The 13,404-nt window shown below is 42.4% G+C and overlaps 1 long non-coding RNA gene across 1 annotated transcript in view; it reads right to left on the bottom strand.

Moving 5' to 3' along the window:
- The window catches only part of LOC134756586 (uncharacterized), a 39,929-nt gene extending 28,506 nt beyond the window's left edge, over positions 1–11,423 (bottom strand). Inside the window, exon 1 of the long non-coding RNA XR_010129410.1 lies at positions 11,350–11,423. This is a non-coding gene — a long non-coding RNA (uncharacterized lncRNA). The remainder of the gene's footprint in view (positions 1–11,349) is intronic.
- Positions 11,424–13,404: the final 1,981 nt, after the last annotated feature.

Raw genomic sequence — 13,404 nt, 5'->3', positions numbered from 1 at the left:
ATAACTTTTGTTGTCACCCTAATTATAGTTCACGTATAAAAGCACATTTTGACTGGAATAAACTTCTGAGGTCTGTTGCATTCCTTTTCTTTTCTTTCTTTATTTTTTCTATTGCTGTCTTACTTAGATCTAGCCATAGTCTTGATATACCTTAAAAAACTGCTACTCTCCAGTTATAAGCATATTGCAAACTGAACTTGAGGGTCATTTTATTTCTACAATATGTGATGTGTCCATCCTGCTTCCCTCCAAATACTTTCCTCAATTTAGAGGACTTTTCTGATTACCTTTTCATGTACCTCTAGTAGCATCAGATAGAAATAAGCCTTATTCAGACAAATGGATGTATTTGCAGAGAGAAGGGGTTTACTTACCCGATTTTTCCCACTCTGGGTTACAGAGGCTTGACTCTACTTGTCCAGTATGGTTCACCTGGCTCATGACATGACAATTCACAGAGAGATTCTTCAATTCTGGACTTTGAAGAACTGATAAAACAAGGTAGCATATCTGGAGGCATAACATTGTGTCTCAATTTTCAGTTTTGGTATCTTTATCACAATAAAAATACATAAGGTCAGCTTGAGAATGATAGATACCCAGAATGTCCAAGCTCAAAGAAGCATTGGATTCAGTGAGTCCCACCTCACCATCTTTAAGATGGAGGGAAAAAATGGCTAATTCAACATAAACAAGTATGATTTAATGATAGGGAGGGGGTCAGAATAGTCATAGAGTTGGGAGGGCAAAGGGTGTTCTACTTAAGTACAACCCTATTCCATTGGTGTTGGCTTCTTAGAGTGGTGTGTTAAAAGGGGCATGAGGCTGAGTATACGCTCAGAAAGAAGGATATGATTGATTAGTGATGTCAGCCCCGGGCACAGGGATGGAAAGTAGCTGCAACAAGGTCCGTGCATGAGTGAACTCTTTTCTAGCTTAAGAGGTTCAGCAGAGAAACTAACAGCACATTAATTGGTGTTAGATCAACAGGTCCAACTCTTCGTTTTATTGATGGCATAGCTGTGGCCTCAAAAGGGAAAGTAGCTTTCCTTAAGTTCTCCAGCTCAATCGGTTAGTAGCCTAGCCATTGTCAGCCAAGGATCTGGCTCATTGAATATTGTTACCTCAAAAGGCTAAAGAAAGGTACAGAGAGAAAGAGTGGTGAAGACATACTTCCAATATTTTCCAATGTTGCTTCAAGTTATCCCTACATATAAGAAAGCAAAGCAAAATGAGGCAACCCAACAAACAAACAAATGAATGAGGCTGATTTTTAATGGGCCATATAGATATTTCTAAGTTCAAAAGTCATGGGCCACAGATAGTTCCCTTTTCCTTAACAAGAAAAGTTTAATTTAAAAACAGCTTGATGCTAGCTTTGTCATTGAATCCAATCAAGTTTTCCTCTGGGGATTAACATCAGGACATACAGGGCAGGCAGTGTCTAGGGCATATGTCCTCTGTTTGGAATTTTCCGGGAGGGGCTGGAATGAACTGTAGCAGCTGTGAGTAGCTTTCAGAGAACTCTCTGCACTTTTGCTGAGGGTTTCAATTGTGTGGTCTCAGTGACTGAATTTATGTTTAAAAACAGCTTGGTGCTAGCCTTGTCATTGAACATAATTAGCCTTATTCATGAATTTATTTTTGCTATGTCCCCTGCTTCCTGAAAATGAACCAGTTTGGGTCACGTGCAAATGATGGGGGAAGGGTATAGGAATGAACACCTTCATTGTCACTCCTGCCTACCCGCAAGTCTGAGGTTTTCGAAAACCAACTCTGAAAAACGTGAGCCAGCTTGAGAAGAAAAGAACTGTTGTGACAAAGCACCATGGACATCGCCTGATTCACAGTAAAGAGGCCCAGCCCACTGATAAAAGAAAAACTTCAGCTGAACTAAATTTAAAGGAGTTTAATTGAGCAATGAACGATTCGCAAATTGGGCAGAATCACAGCAGATTCACAGAGTCTCTAAGGGTGCCCTATGGTCAGAACAAATCTATAGACAAAAAGGGTAAAGTGACGTACAGGAATAGGAAGTGAGGTACAGAAACAGTGAGGTTGGTTATAGCTTGGCGTTTGCCTTATTTAAACACAGTTTGAAAACTCAGCAGTCTATGAGTGGTTGAAGTATGGCCTCTGGGATTGGCCAACACTCAGCTATTGTTAAAGGTGCATACTACTAAGTTAGCTTTTCAGTTTTGTCTGACTATTAAGCTAGGTTACATTTCATCACAAGGATTCAAATATAGAACTATGGAGTCCTTCTCAGGCCATATTTAGTTTGCTTTAACACCACTGAGGGTTCATTTGAGGGCCACACTTAGTTGGAATAAAGACTCATCTTCCACCTGGTTCAGACAACACTGCAATATTTTGCCTGGGTCAGAAATTCACAGGGGCTTTATCTCTGGACCTCAAGGTGCTACTTATATCTGAAACTGACCTTACTAGTCCCTGCTTCCCTGAATATCCCCAACCCCATGGCACTTCATCCAAAGGAATTATTCTTTTTGTTTGTTTTTTTTTTGAGGTGAGGTCTTATTCTGTCACCCAGGTTGGAGAGCAGTGGCACAATCACAGCTCACTGCAGCCTCAACCTCCCGGGCTCAAGCAATCCTCCTGCCTCAGCCTCCTGAGCAGCTGGGACTATGGGTTCTCATGCCACCATGCCTAGCTAATTTTTTAAAATTGTTTTTTGTAGAGACAGGGTCTCACTATGTTGCCCAAGCTGGTCTCAAACTCCTGGGCTCAAGTGATCCTTTAGCCTTGGATTACAGGTGTGAGCCACTGCGCCCAGCCAAGAATTATTCTTAAATTGTGGAGTTTCAAAATCACTGAGATTTGATTAGCCTCTTCCAACCACACAAATGTTTATCCTGCTGCCATATAGGCAGATTGTTCTTAGTTTTAAAGACTAGAAGAAACTGTTCTCCCTCCCATCATTAGGCCATAATATGAAGTGCTTTCTAAAATTGGGCTGCATTGGAGTCTGTAGACTAAAAAATATATAAGGGCCAGTAGATTAAGAAAAATGTGCAAATGGGAAGAGTATCAAAGCCATGGAGATTAGCAGGGCCTGAGGAACTGGATGGTAACTGCTCCTCTAAAGGTGTTTAAATTTGTTTTTTAAGACATTGATTATCAAGAAAAATACTCCAGTTTGCAATTCCTGAACTTCAAGATCCAGTAATGAAGCACTTCCTAAGAGGCAGGCTTTCCCCTAAAGGGATCACAATCATCACAAAAAACAAACAAACAAACAAACAAAACACCTGAAATCACTATCATTACTAGTCTGACTTACAGAAAATGAAACTGAGGCACACAAATAAAGTTAATCACGTAGTCAATAAGTACCCGAGCCAAGATTTGCACTCAAAGCTCTCTGGCTCTAGAGACCATGCATTTAATCAAGAGCAAAGACCAAAGCTGGTGTCCTCACATCCTCCTAAGAGATTTAGAACCTAGATGCTGCAACGATTACATGGATGAAGAAATCAGTGAGTGGTTTAAAATAAGAGGGAACCCAGGGGAGATAGCTACCCACCCCTCAACCCCAGCCATGCCAAACCCCAGAACACTGAGTGGCCTCTGTAGATGAAAATGGTACAATTGAATGTAACGATCATTTGTAGGTGTTTTCTGTGCCCTATTACAGTAATATTAAATCTTAATAGAGTTCTATTCTACTCACTTGGCTAGCCAGCATCCACCTGTTGTTAGTTAATGCCAAGTTAAAGCTCCACTTGAATGCCGGAGGTGCCTTTTCAATTATTCAGACAGCATGTGGCTCTCCTTCAATGAAACTATTGTCTGAATGTCCCATTGCTATGGTGATGATGTACCTGGCTCCAGGCAGGTGACAGATACTGCTTATTGTCTTTTTAAAGACACACAAGTGTGATGTATTCTTATAAGTTGCCATCAATGTCAGAGAACAAAAGTCACAGGTAGTCATAGGAAGCCCCTTGCCTTTATCCTTGTGATTGTCCAACCTCCTCCTGAAAATTTCTAACTAGATGTTTCCTAGGCACCTAAAACTCAGCAAGCTCAAAACTGAGCTGTTCATCTCTTCCTTCATTCCCAAATCTGTTCTCCTGGAGAATTTTTTTATAATGGTTAGCAATTCTACCATCTTACTAGTCTACTTAACTTGAATGACCTTATACTTCTTCCTCTCTCTCAAGGCTCACATCAAGCTGGTCACCCAGTCTTGCTGATTCTTCCTCTGAAACATCTTTCAAAGTTACCTTTCCTCCTACTTTGCTATGACTGCCTTTGCACAAGCCCCCATTTTTTCTCATCTGAAATAGTGAAGTTGCTTTATTTTTCTCTCTAGCTCCCCATCATTCCTCACTCCAGTCTGAGTGACCTAACACATAAGCATCCTTGAATTTATTTTATTTGTACTTCTATTGGCTCTGTTTCTTATAGTCCAATACTCTTAGCAAGTTCTTTTACATCAATCTGCCACCCATTCCTTATCCATGCCCCATCACCCCAACCCAACACCTTCCAGAACTTTATCCTATGGCCCACCTTCAGCCATTCGCATATGCTTTCCATCCGTTTGGGTGTTTCTCCATTTTGAATGCTCATATTTATCTTTCAAGACACATCTCAAATATTACATTCTCCATGACATCTCCATAGATTCCTTTGGGCATACTTCATTGCTCTCTTCTTTGTATTCCAAGATATATGGTCATCCTTATATTACTACATTCCTGAAATTAACAGCTTTAAAGTCTGTTTTCTGCACTAGATGATGAGATTCTAAATATAAAGGGCAATATCTAATAATATATTCACATCCCCAGAGAATGTCACATTTAGTGTTGTTGAATAAATCTAGCCAACTTTCATCATTTAACAACTATTTATCAAGTGCCTGTCATTTCACAAGGATTGAACTAAATACTTGAGACAGATCATATCTGGTGAGCAAAACCAGATATGATCCCTGTCCTCAGGAAGCTCCTAGTCAATTGCAGAAACAGATATCAATCAAGCAAAAACAAAGATACCTGTAAATTCAAAACTGTGCTAAACTGCTTTAAGTGTTCTGAAGGAAGATCCATGGTATTATGGGACTAGGTTATGAGCTAGCCAGGGAAATCAGAGAAGGATTTGAGCTGATTTATGCCCTATGAATAGCAGCTACTTCAATGAAGAGATGAGGGAAGACCAAACACAAGCATCAGTGTGTGCAAAGTCTCTGTGGTAGAAGGGAGTCGAGAAAGTATGAGAAACTGAAAGAAGGCCATGGTGGCTGGAGCAGAGAAAACAAAATGAGCTTGTTGGAAGATGAAGTTGGAGAAGTAGGCAGGGTTCACACCAGGCAGGGCCTTGTAGTTCATGTTGAGAAGTGTCATCTATCTTAAAAGAGGAATGGGAAACCATGCAGCATTTAAGCCAGGAAGAGATAAGATCATTTTGCATTTTGAGATCACTCTGGCTACTAGGTGGAGAAAAACTGGAATGTGTAAATAACAAGTGAAAAATTAGGACGAAAGCCTAAGACAGGCAGGTAACTTGGACTAGCAAGAGAAGTGGTGGTGGAGATGAAGAAAGGTGGATGGATTTGTGAGATTTTCAAGAAAGTAATAGGATTTGGGGTGGGTTCAATATATATGAAAAGATAAATAAGATTCTAAGGTAGGAGATGTTTGAGCTGCTTATTGAGCAGTACATACTACAGATTTTCAACAATATACTGGACTTAGAAACCATTTACATTTTCTACTGCAGATCTCAGGAATGTGGGAAGAAGAGGGGATTAGGACTCTAGCTTTAACCAGTATCTCTAAGGTGGGTGATAGGGAGAGCAAAGGCAATAAAGATTTGGTGGGTCAGAGTGAGAACTGGTTCAGATGAGCTGCTAGATGTACAAGTGCCATGGAAGATCAGAAGGGGAGGTGAGAATGGTCAGGGCAGGCTTCCCAGTGAGACCTCAGCTGTGCCTCAGATGATGGGTAGGTTTCAGACAGTTACAGAGATGGGGAAAGCGTCTCTGGAAGGAGACCATGGGGCCTGCGTGATGACAGGGGAAGGATGAGCTATTGGGTACCTCTTCTAATTCTCCTTCATTTCCTTTAAACTGGGAAACAAGATAAGCAAGCTTGTTATAGATTCTGCTCAAATGAGAAGTGTCTATGTCTGAGGGCATGAATTAGTGCAAAGATGCACCATTGGCCTTTTTAGAGGTCAGAGAGTGTTTATGTTTTGTCCTTCAGAGTTTAAGGCTGAGTGATCAAGATCTGAGATTGCAGCTACTTTAAATCACAGCTGCACCCTTGGCTCAGTGAGATTCATGAACAGATTTTGAGAGTCTACTGTGTCACAGGCAGTGCACTAAGTTCTGAGACTAGAAGGATGAATAAGATGTGGCCTCCAACCAGCATGTCTTGCAATCTATACAATGCCATTGAATAAAGTTAAACTATAATAGTAGTAGTACATGTAAGCCTTTGAGTATATAAAATAGTTAAAACAAACATAGAAAAATTCTATCTGGACAAAATTGAGTATGTATTAGACAAATGTTTCTTAAATTACAATCTCCCCGGACTAGAGGCACATCAATCATCATGAAATGCCTGTTAAAATACAGATTTTTGCACCCAATACAGCTTACAGAATCAACACTCTGAGAGATGAGGCCTGAGAATCAACATTTTAAACAAGTTCCCCCAGAGATTCTAATGCCCACTAAAAGTGCCACCCTATTAAACCAGAAGTGAATCTGGATATTACAAAATTAAAACCCCATTTTCTATTCTGCTGCCCTTTTTTAAAAAATGAATAAATATTAAATGTGACGAGGACAAAATTCCTTGTATATCCAGCTTCAAGATTAGGATCCAGGCTGAATGTGGTGGCTGGCACCTGTAATCCCAGCATTTTGGGAGGCCGAGGCGGGCAGATCACCTGAGGTCAGGAGTTTGACACCAGCCGGACCAATACGGTGAAACCCCCTCTCTGCTAAAAATACAAAAATTAGCCAGCATGGTGGTGCATGCCTGCAGTCCCAGCGAATTGGGAGGCTGAGGTAGGAGAATCACTTGAACCTAGGTGGTGGAGGTTGCAGTGAGCCGAGATCACGTCACTGCACTCCTACCTGGGCAACAGAGTGAGATTCCATCTCCAAAAAAAAAGACTAGGATCCTAAATAGTCAATAGACAAGGAGTTTCAAGGTTAAAATTCTTTCCACTCTCTTTCACCCATACATAAATAGTCTGTGTTCTTATTTGCCAATGCTAAACAGAGGCCTTCCTATGTGATTACTTATGTTGTCAAGTATATCACATAAAATATAAGACATAAATTACTCTATGTGTGGCTTCTTGTCAGCTTTGAGTATATACATTTTCAGCCTCAATGTGAAATCAGAGTTTGCTTCTAAATGGTATATGGACATACAGAATTTGTAAAGAAATCTATCCTCTTTGTTTAAGAGAAGATATCAATATAATTTTGCCTCGTGCAGATTCTGTCCTTATTTTTTTTTTTTACTTTAACTACATTAAAAACCTTTTTTTTCCCCAGTGCAAAAGGTGAATCCATTTCATGAGGAGGAGCTCAGTCAAATTTTATATGAGGGGAGACCAAGTGTGATCTTGCCGAGAGATCCTCGTTCTGTAAACCCCGTAAGTAGGAGTGTGAAGGGAGAAAGCCAGAAACGGGTTTTAATATGGATGTGCAAAAAAGTTCAAGGAAAGACGAAGAGGAAAAGAAAGCAAACCTTCCGTGTTTATCTGCTCCATGTACTTCCTGCCTGTAATTTATGCCATAGGTTAATTCCCGGGAAGTAGGAAAAAGACTCACCTTGTACTACAGTTAAATCTTGTGGAGAATAAGTAAAATTCCAAACATATCCCAAAGTAATGTAAGAGCAGAGGCCTCTTATTCGCAGAGGAAAGAGGCCTCCTAAAAATGCCGCACACAGATGTTTAAGCATCAGAGAGACATGGACTAGTAGATCCTTGGAGCAAAAAGGTGCAGAGAGAGAAATCGCCCAGTCCAGAGGAAGAACATGAACCCCGGAGTGGAGAGGAGTCCCTCCCAAATTTACAGGGCAAGTCAGTGGCAGAGCTGGTCTAGAAACTGCACCCCTGACTTCTAGCCCCTGCCTGATTCTGTGCGCCCATGTAAGCTCTAAAGGACGCCATTCACTATGTGGTCCCAGTCAAATCTTTTATGTGCTATGTACGATGGTTGACCCAAAAAGAATTGTCTCATCATTGCCCTTCCCCTCCCCTCTGCAAAACAAAACAAAACAAAACAAAACAAAAAACAACCTTGTGGCTTTGTCCTTACTAGGCAACAATTTCATCACACTTTGTCATTTAGTAAGTATAAAACAGCCAGCCAACTTCTAAGGACAGAAATACACATCCCCGGTCTAATTCTTGCCTCCAGCCTTTCAAAGCTCAAGGCCTGGCTTTGGGGCAAGAGGGTCCACATGTGTATGTGTGTGTGCACGTGTGTGCGTGTGTGTGGGTGTGTGTGGCAGGGGATAGAAAGCCCATCACATGTACCTGGAACACAGCTTTGATCCACATCTTTCTCAGCCCAGTAAAAAACTTGTAGCCACTAAAGCATCTGAGCACTGAAGCATCTTAACCACTAAAGCATGTGGGGCATTGTCATCTGACCCCACTGCCATAGGCCCCTTTTTACAGATGGCTGAATACTTTCTCAATGAGGCCATTGCACTTGCCCTGAGGGGGAGGACCTCTCATCACTCACCTGCTGCCATTCTTTTCCAGGGCCCAGAGCAATCCCAGGGGCCTTAACTACTGGCTCTAATTGGGCGCATCAGCATCATGAGTAGGACTCAAGTAAGAAAGGGGCATATTTATGTTTCTTATCGTGCGTCTACAGGGAGGGGCTGAAAAGGACTCAACGGCCTATGAAAACTTGTATTGCAGATGGGGAGGAGGGATGAGGGGAGAAGCAAAAAATAATATACAGCACTTTATCCAACCATTTTATAACAAGTTGAACTCAGGCTCCTTCCAGATTGAAATGGATCCTCCAGTCCCATAATTAAATTGGGAAAATGAAGCCATTTCATGCCTTTGGCTCCCTTTGATCATTGTTATTTCTGTGACTAATGTGTAACTGGAGCTGCTTTTTCTGGGGCATGAGCCTCGCCTGGGCAGCTGCTAGGAGAGTGTGGCCTGGTCTCCGGTTGTCAGCGCAGGCTGACGGCAAGGCCAGGGCTCAGCAAGGTCAGGTTAGTCTCAGCCAAAGTGGACTGGAAGAGATGCACCTGCGCTGACAAGCAGCTATCTGTTCCCATTTGCCTCTGACTGCATTTCTCCAAGGCCTCCCTTGTCCTGGAGAACTCTTGGGTGGGAACTGGTGTTTTTTCCCTTGAAAGGAAGAGATAGAGGACATTTCAAGAGATAGGAGCAGAACATTGCCTCTCAAATTGTAAAGAAGGTGACTTCTGAAGCTCATCATTTTAATTTTCCCTCCCCTTTGTCCCTCATCAACTTCTATTCCTGCATCCTCCCTAACCCCTCCATGCGTGCATCACGCACACACATACACACATACATACACTCACACTCACACGCTGGGCACAGCAGGCATGCAAGCACAGTTGGGAACTCTGTGAGTCCTTCTAGACTAAGGAAACTCAAACTAAAAAGTAAAATCTATTAATAACAACTCCCTCCTCCCCATTTCCTATGGAATTTGCTCTTGCGGATTCTCTAGAGCGCCCTCATGTGACGCCCTGTTGTAATAGCATTTAAGACTTTGGAAAGATATAAGGATCTGTTGAAACAGTGTATCACCACAATTCAAAATATCACTTTTCTGGATGAATAACGCCTAGTATTTGATAGCACAAAACGAGGACTGTAGTCAATAATAATTTAATTGTACATTTTTTAAAATGCCCAAATTATTTAAATTTCAGAAAGAGATGGGCCTTTCAGGGAGAGGAAGGCTTGGCTGTCTTAATCTCTGGGAGCCCTGTAGAAGAATGAGAAGACAAACAGCTGACTTTTTTCAAATTTTTAACAGCTACTTGTGGACCAAGGTGACACTTAGGAATCCCAAGAAGCTCCAGCCATAAAGGGAGTCGGTATCCTTCCTCCAATTGTAAACCCCAGCACTCCCACTGAACACACTGGCCATGCCAAAAGTTCACACATCGGCCACGCAAAGAGCTCAAAGAGATCCATTCAGTACCTGGGAAGGCACAATCACTATGGGGAGAATCAGAAACCACGTGATCGCCAGGTGGCCTTCAAAGAAGCCTCCTCCCAGAAGGTCCGGAATCCCATCTAGAGACATTTCTGTCACTCTTCTCAAGCCACCTCATCATCTCTCTCTGCAGTTGAACTGCTGATGTTTCTGAGATTGTGGGTTTGTTCAAAATGAAGCTTGGCAGAATCATAATTTATAGGCTAGTATTTTATAAGTAGAGACAATTCATGACTTAGAATCTTATGAATAAATTGCTGTTTTATTGCTCTGTGTGTGTGTGTGTGGGTGTGTGTGTGTGTGTGTGGGTGTGTGTGCATATAACTTTTCTTTTTCCACGTTTACCTCTTGAGTGGGCCCATTAAACTGAGAAGTACTGCGTGAGGTCTTGAGATAGCACAAGCCTTCGCCACCCCTGTAAAGGTGTGACGTGTGTCTAGGCAAAACCCTGGCAGGTCTCCAGGCGGTCCTTCTGAGTTAGGGCTCTGAACACTCTCTCTTAAAGCCCTGAGCTATGAACACAGCTTTGAACGGGACAGAGAAAGACCAAGTCAGAGGGGGAGCAGCTGTGTCTTTCTCCTCTCTGCTTCATTATAGACAAAATTGACCTCTGGGCCAAGTCTCATTAACTAATTGAAGAGTTCATAGTCACACAGTGTTTCTCAAAACGAGATTCAGAGAACACGAGCATCAGAAACACCTGAAGTGTTTGTTGGAATTGCAGCTACCTGGGCCCCATTTGGTGCCTGTTGAATCAGAATCTGTGGTATAAGAACCTAAGATCTGCATTTCCAATACACTTATAAGTTGAGTGTCAAGCACAGTAAAGTTTGGGCAGCCCATCCCTTAATCCTTTCACATCCCGTCAGATTACAGATTTATATTTTAACAAAAGCCTTTATTTCCATAAGCCAACAGGGGAACTTCAGATACTGCTGTGGGGCAGCAGGGGAGATGTTGTTAAGCAAAGGGAGAAGGGCTTCCAGCGCCTCTTGATTTTTTCTGCAGAGGTAGCTGCACATGCAGCTGGTCAGAGTTTACCTTCTATGTCCTACCCCTGTGAATGCACCCCAGAGCTGGAGCACGCATTGAGGTCAGGGGGGCGCCTACCTGGAAGGACCTACCTGGAAACTGGATATCCAGTGAGGAGAGGAGAAGGGCTGTCAGAGAGTCAGCTCACTTCTAGACGGCAGCAACTCAGATAAGAGGAGCTTGTACTTCCGGTCTCTCCTCCCTCATCCCTTTCTGGCTGGGAAATTTTGTTCAAGCTACGGCTGTATGCTTCTGTTTTCTCTGAAGAAAATGGAGACTAATATTTGTGCCTGCCTCAATAAATACATTTTTATTATAATTAATTTTGAAAGGTCCTGAGATTGGTAGGAAGATCACGTCCTCAGAGGCAGGTGTTGTGAATAGTGGATATGAAGTTGCATGGAAAATCTTCCACATGCTCAGTCCATCCCCAAGGGAAAAGGAATGTCTGGTGGGAAGTGAAGAGCTCTGAGCCCCCGCCTTCTCTGCTGCAGCACCCACCATCCTCCTCTTCTATTCCAGCCATGCGAGGCTTTTTTCTATTCCTTGAACCCAACAAATATTGCTTGTCTTCAGCCAGGATTGGGAAGCACTGCTCAATCCACTGCTGTATATAAATCTAGCTCACGGGTTGGGACTTTTCAGGCAGGGAAAGGCTCATTAGGAAACTGAGGCTGATTTTGGACGTTTCCAGGTCAGGAAGGTTGTATGTAGGTTTTCTTCTGCATTGGGCACAGAACATTGGATGGTCATTCTCATTCCCATCTTTGGCAAGGGCTGGGATGAAGTATGTGCTGGTGGTTCCTGAGCTGCCTAGCAGAGACGTGGGCTTGGGGAGGAGGACATTTTCTTTCCAGCAGGTGCTCGAGAGGACTCAAAGAGGTGATGAATGGAGCAAACAGAGCCTGGACTCCATCCAGGTAGACAGGGCTTATACCCAAATCTGTCACTTACTAGTTGTATGATCTTGGTTAAGCCTTGGTTTCCTCCTCTATAAAATGACTCTAAATAGTAACACCTACCTCAGAGTTGTTATGAAGATTAACAGACATAAGGTGTGTAAACCAATTACACTGTGTCTAGTACACATGACTGCCCTGTTCATACTAACTATGGTGATTTGATGTTTGGGAGCCACGCTTTTTAGTCTTTAAGGTCTGTGTAATCTCGCTGTCTTGTTTTATTTTATATTTCCCCATTTATTCTCTATTCTCGCTCCTGTTTCCTCCCATTTCCCTCTCCTGTCTTCCTTCCTGGGATTTCTTATATGTCCTTAGATTATCTCCAAAAAACACAGAACTTGGTTTTGTGTGTATATTAAAGTTTCATATCCTTAAGTAGTAACGTGCTATAAATTGTTTACCACCTTTTGCACTCAACACTAAGATTTTTAGAGGTATCCATATTATGGTTTGCCAGTGGTTCTCAACTTCACTATGAAACAGAATCACTTGGGAGCTTTTGAAAAATTTCAATACCTGGACCTCCATTCCAGTTATTCTGATTTAATTTGTCTAGGGTGCGGGCCAAGCCTCAGGTCATTCTAAAGTGCAGCCAGGATTGAGAAGCACTGCTCAATCCACTGCTGTAAATAAATCTAGCTCACAGGTTGGGACTTCTCAGGCAGGGAAAGGCCCGGGGTTCACCTTTTTCTGCCTCACCAAGTCTCTGCAGCAAAATCAGGTGATGACGACCCTAAGGACAGCGTTAAAAGGAAAAAGAAGAGAGGAGAAGGCAACTTGCAGCCTAAGGCATATGTAAGAAAGAGCAGAAATCAGAACTCCTACTCTGCCCTATTTGTCAGAGTCATGTTATTGATTCATCTGTTTGTCCATTTAACCACCCAGGATTTACTGAGCTCCTCAGACATTCTGCTAGGTGCAGGGAATACAGCGGTGAACAGGGTAGACAGTCTCAACACTCAGTGGCTTTCATACCTGTTAAAATAAAGCTTCTCAGGCCTCATTTCGAGAGCTTCTGACCCAGTAGGTACAGGGCTTGGCTCAGGAGTCTGCATCTTGTAAAAGTGCAGCAGGTGATACCAATGCCTAGGATCCTGGGAATCTTTTGTAGAAAATTGGTCTAGCCAATTTATGAGTCAGGTTGTTTTAAGCATGCTTGATAAATTTAGCCCATTTCTCCCTTTT

The sequence above is a fragment of the Gorilla gorilla genome, chromosome 10 (genome assembly GCF_029281585.2).
Source record: "Gorilla gorilla gorilla isolate KB3781 chromosome 10, NHGRI_mGorGor1-v2.1_pri, whole genome shotgun sequence".
NCBI classification, from domain to species: domain Eukaryota; kingdom Metazoa; phylum Chordata; class Mammalia; order Primates; family Hominidae; genus Gorilla; species Gorilla gorilla.
Note: the sequence above shows the minus strand (reverse complement) of the source record. Positions and strands in the feature narration are given on the sequence as shown.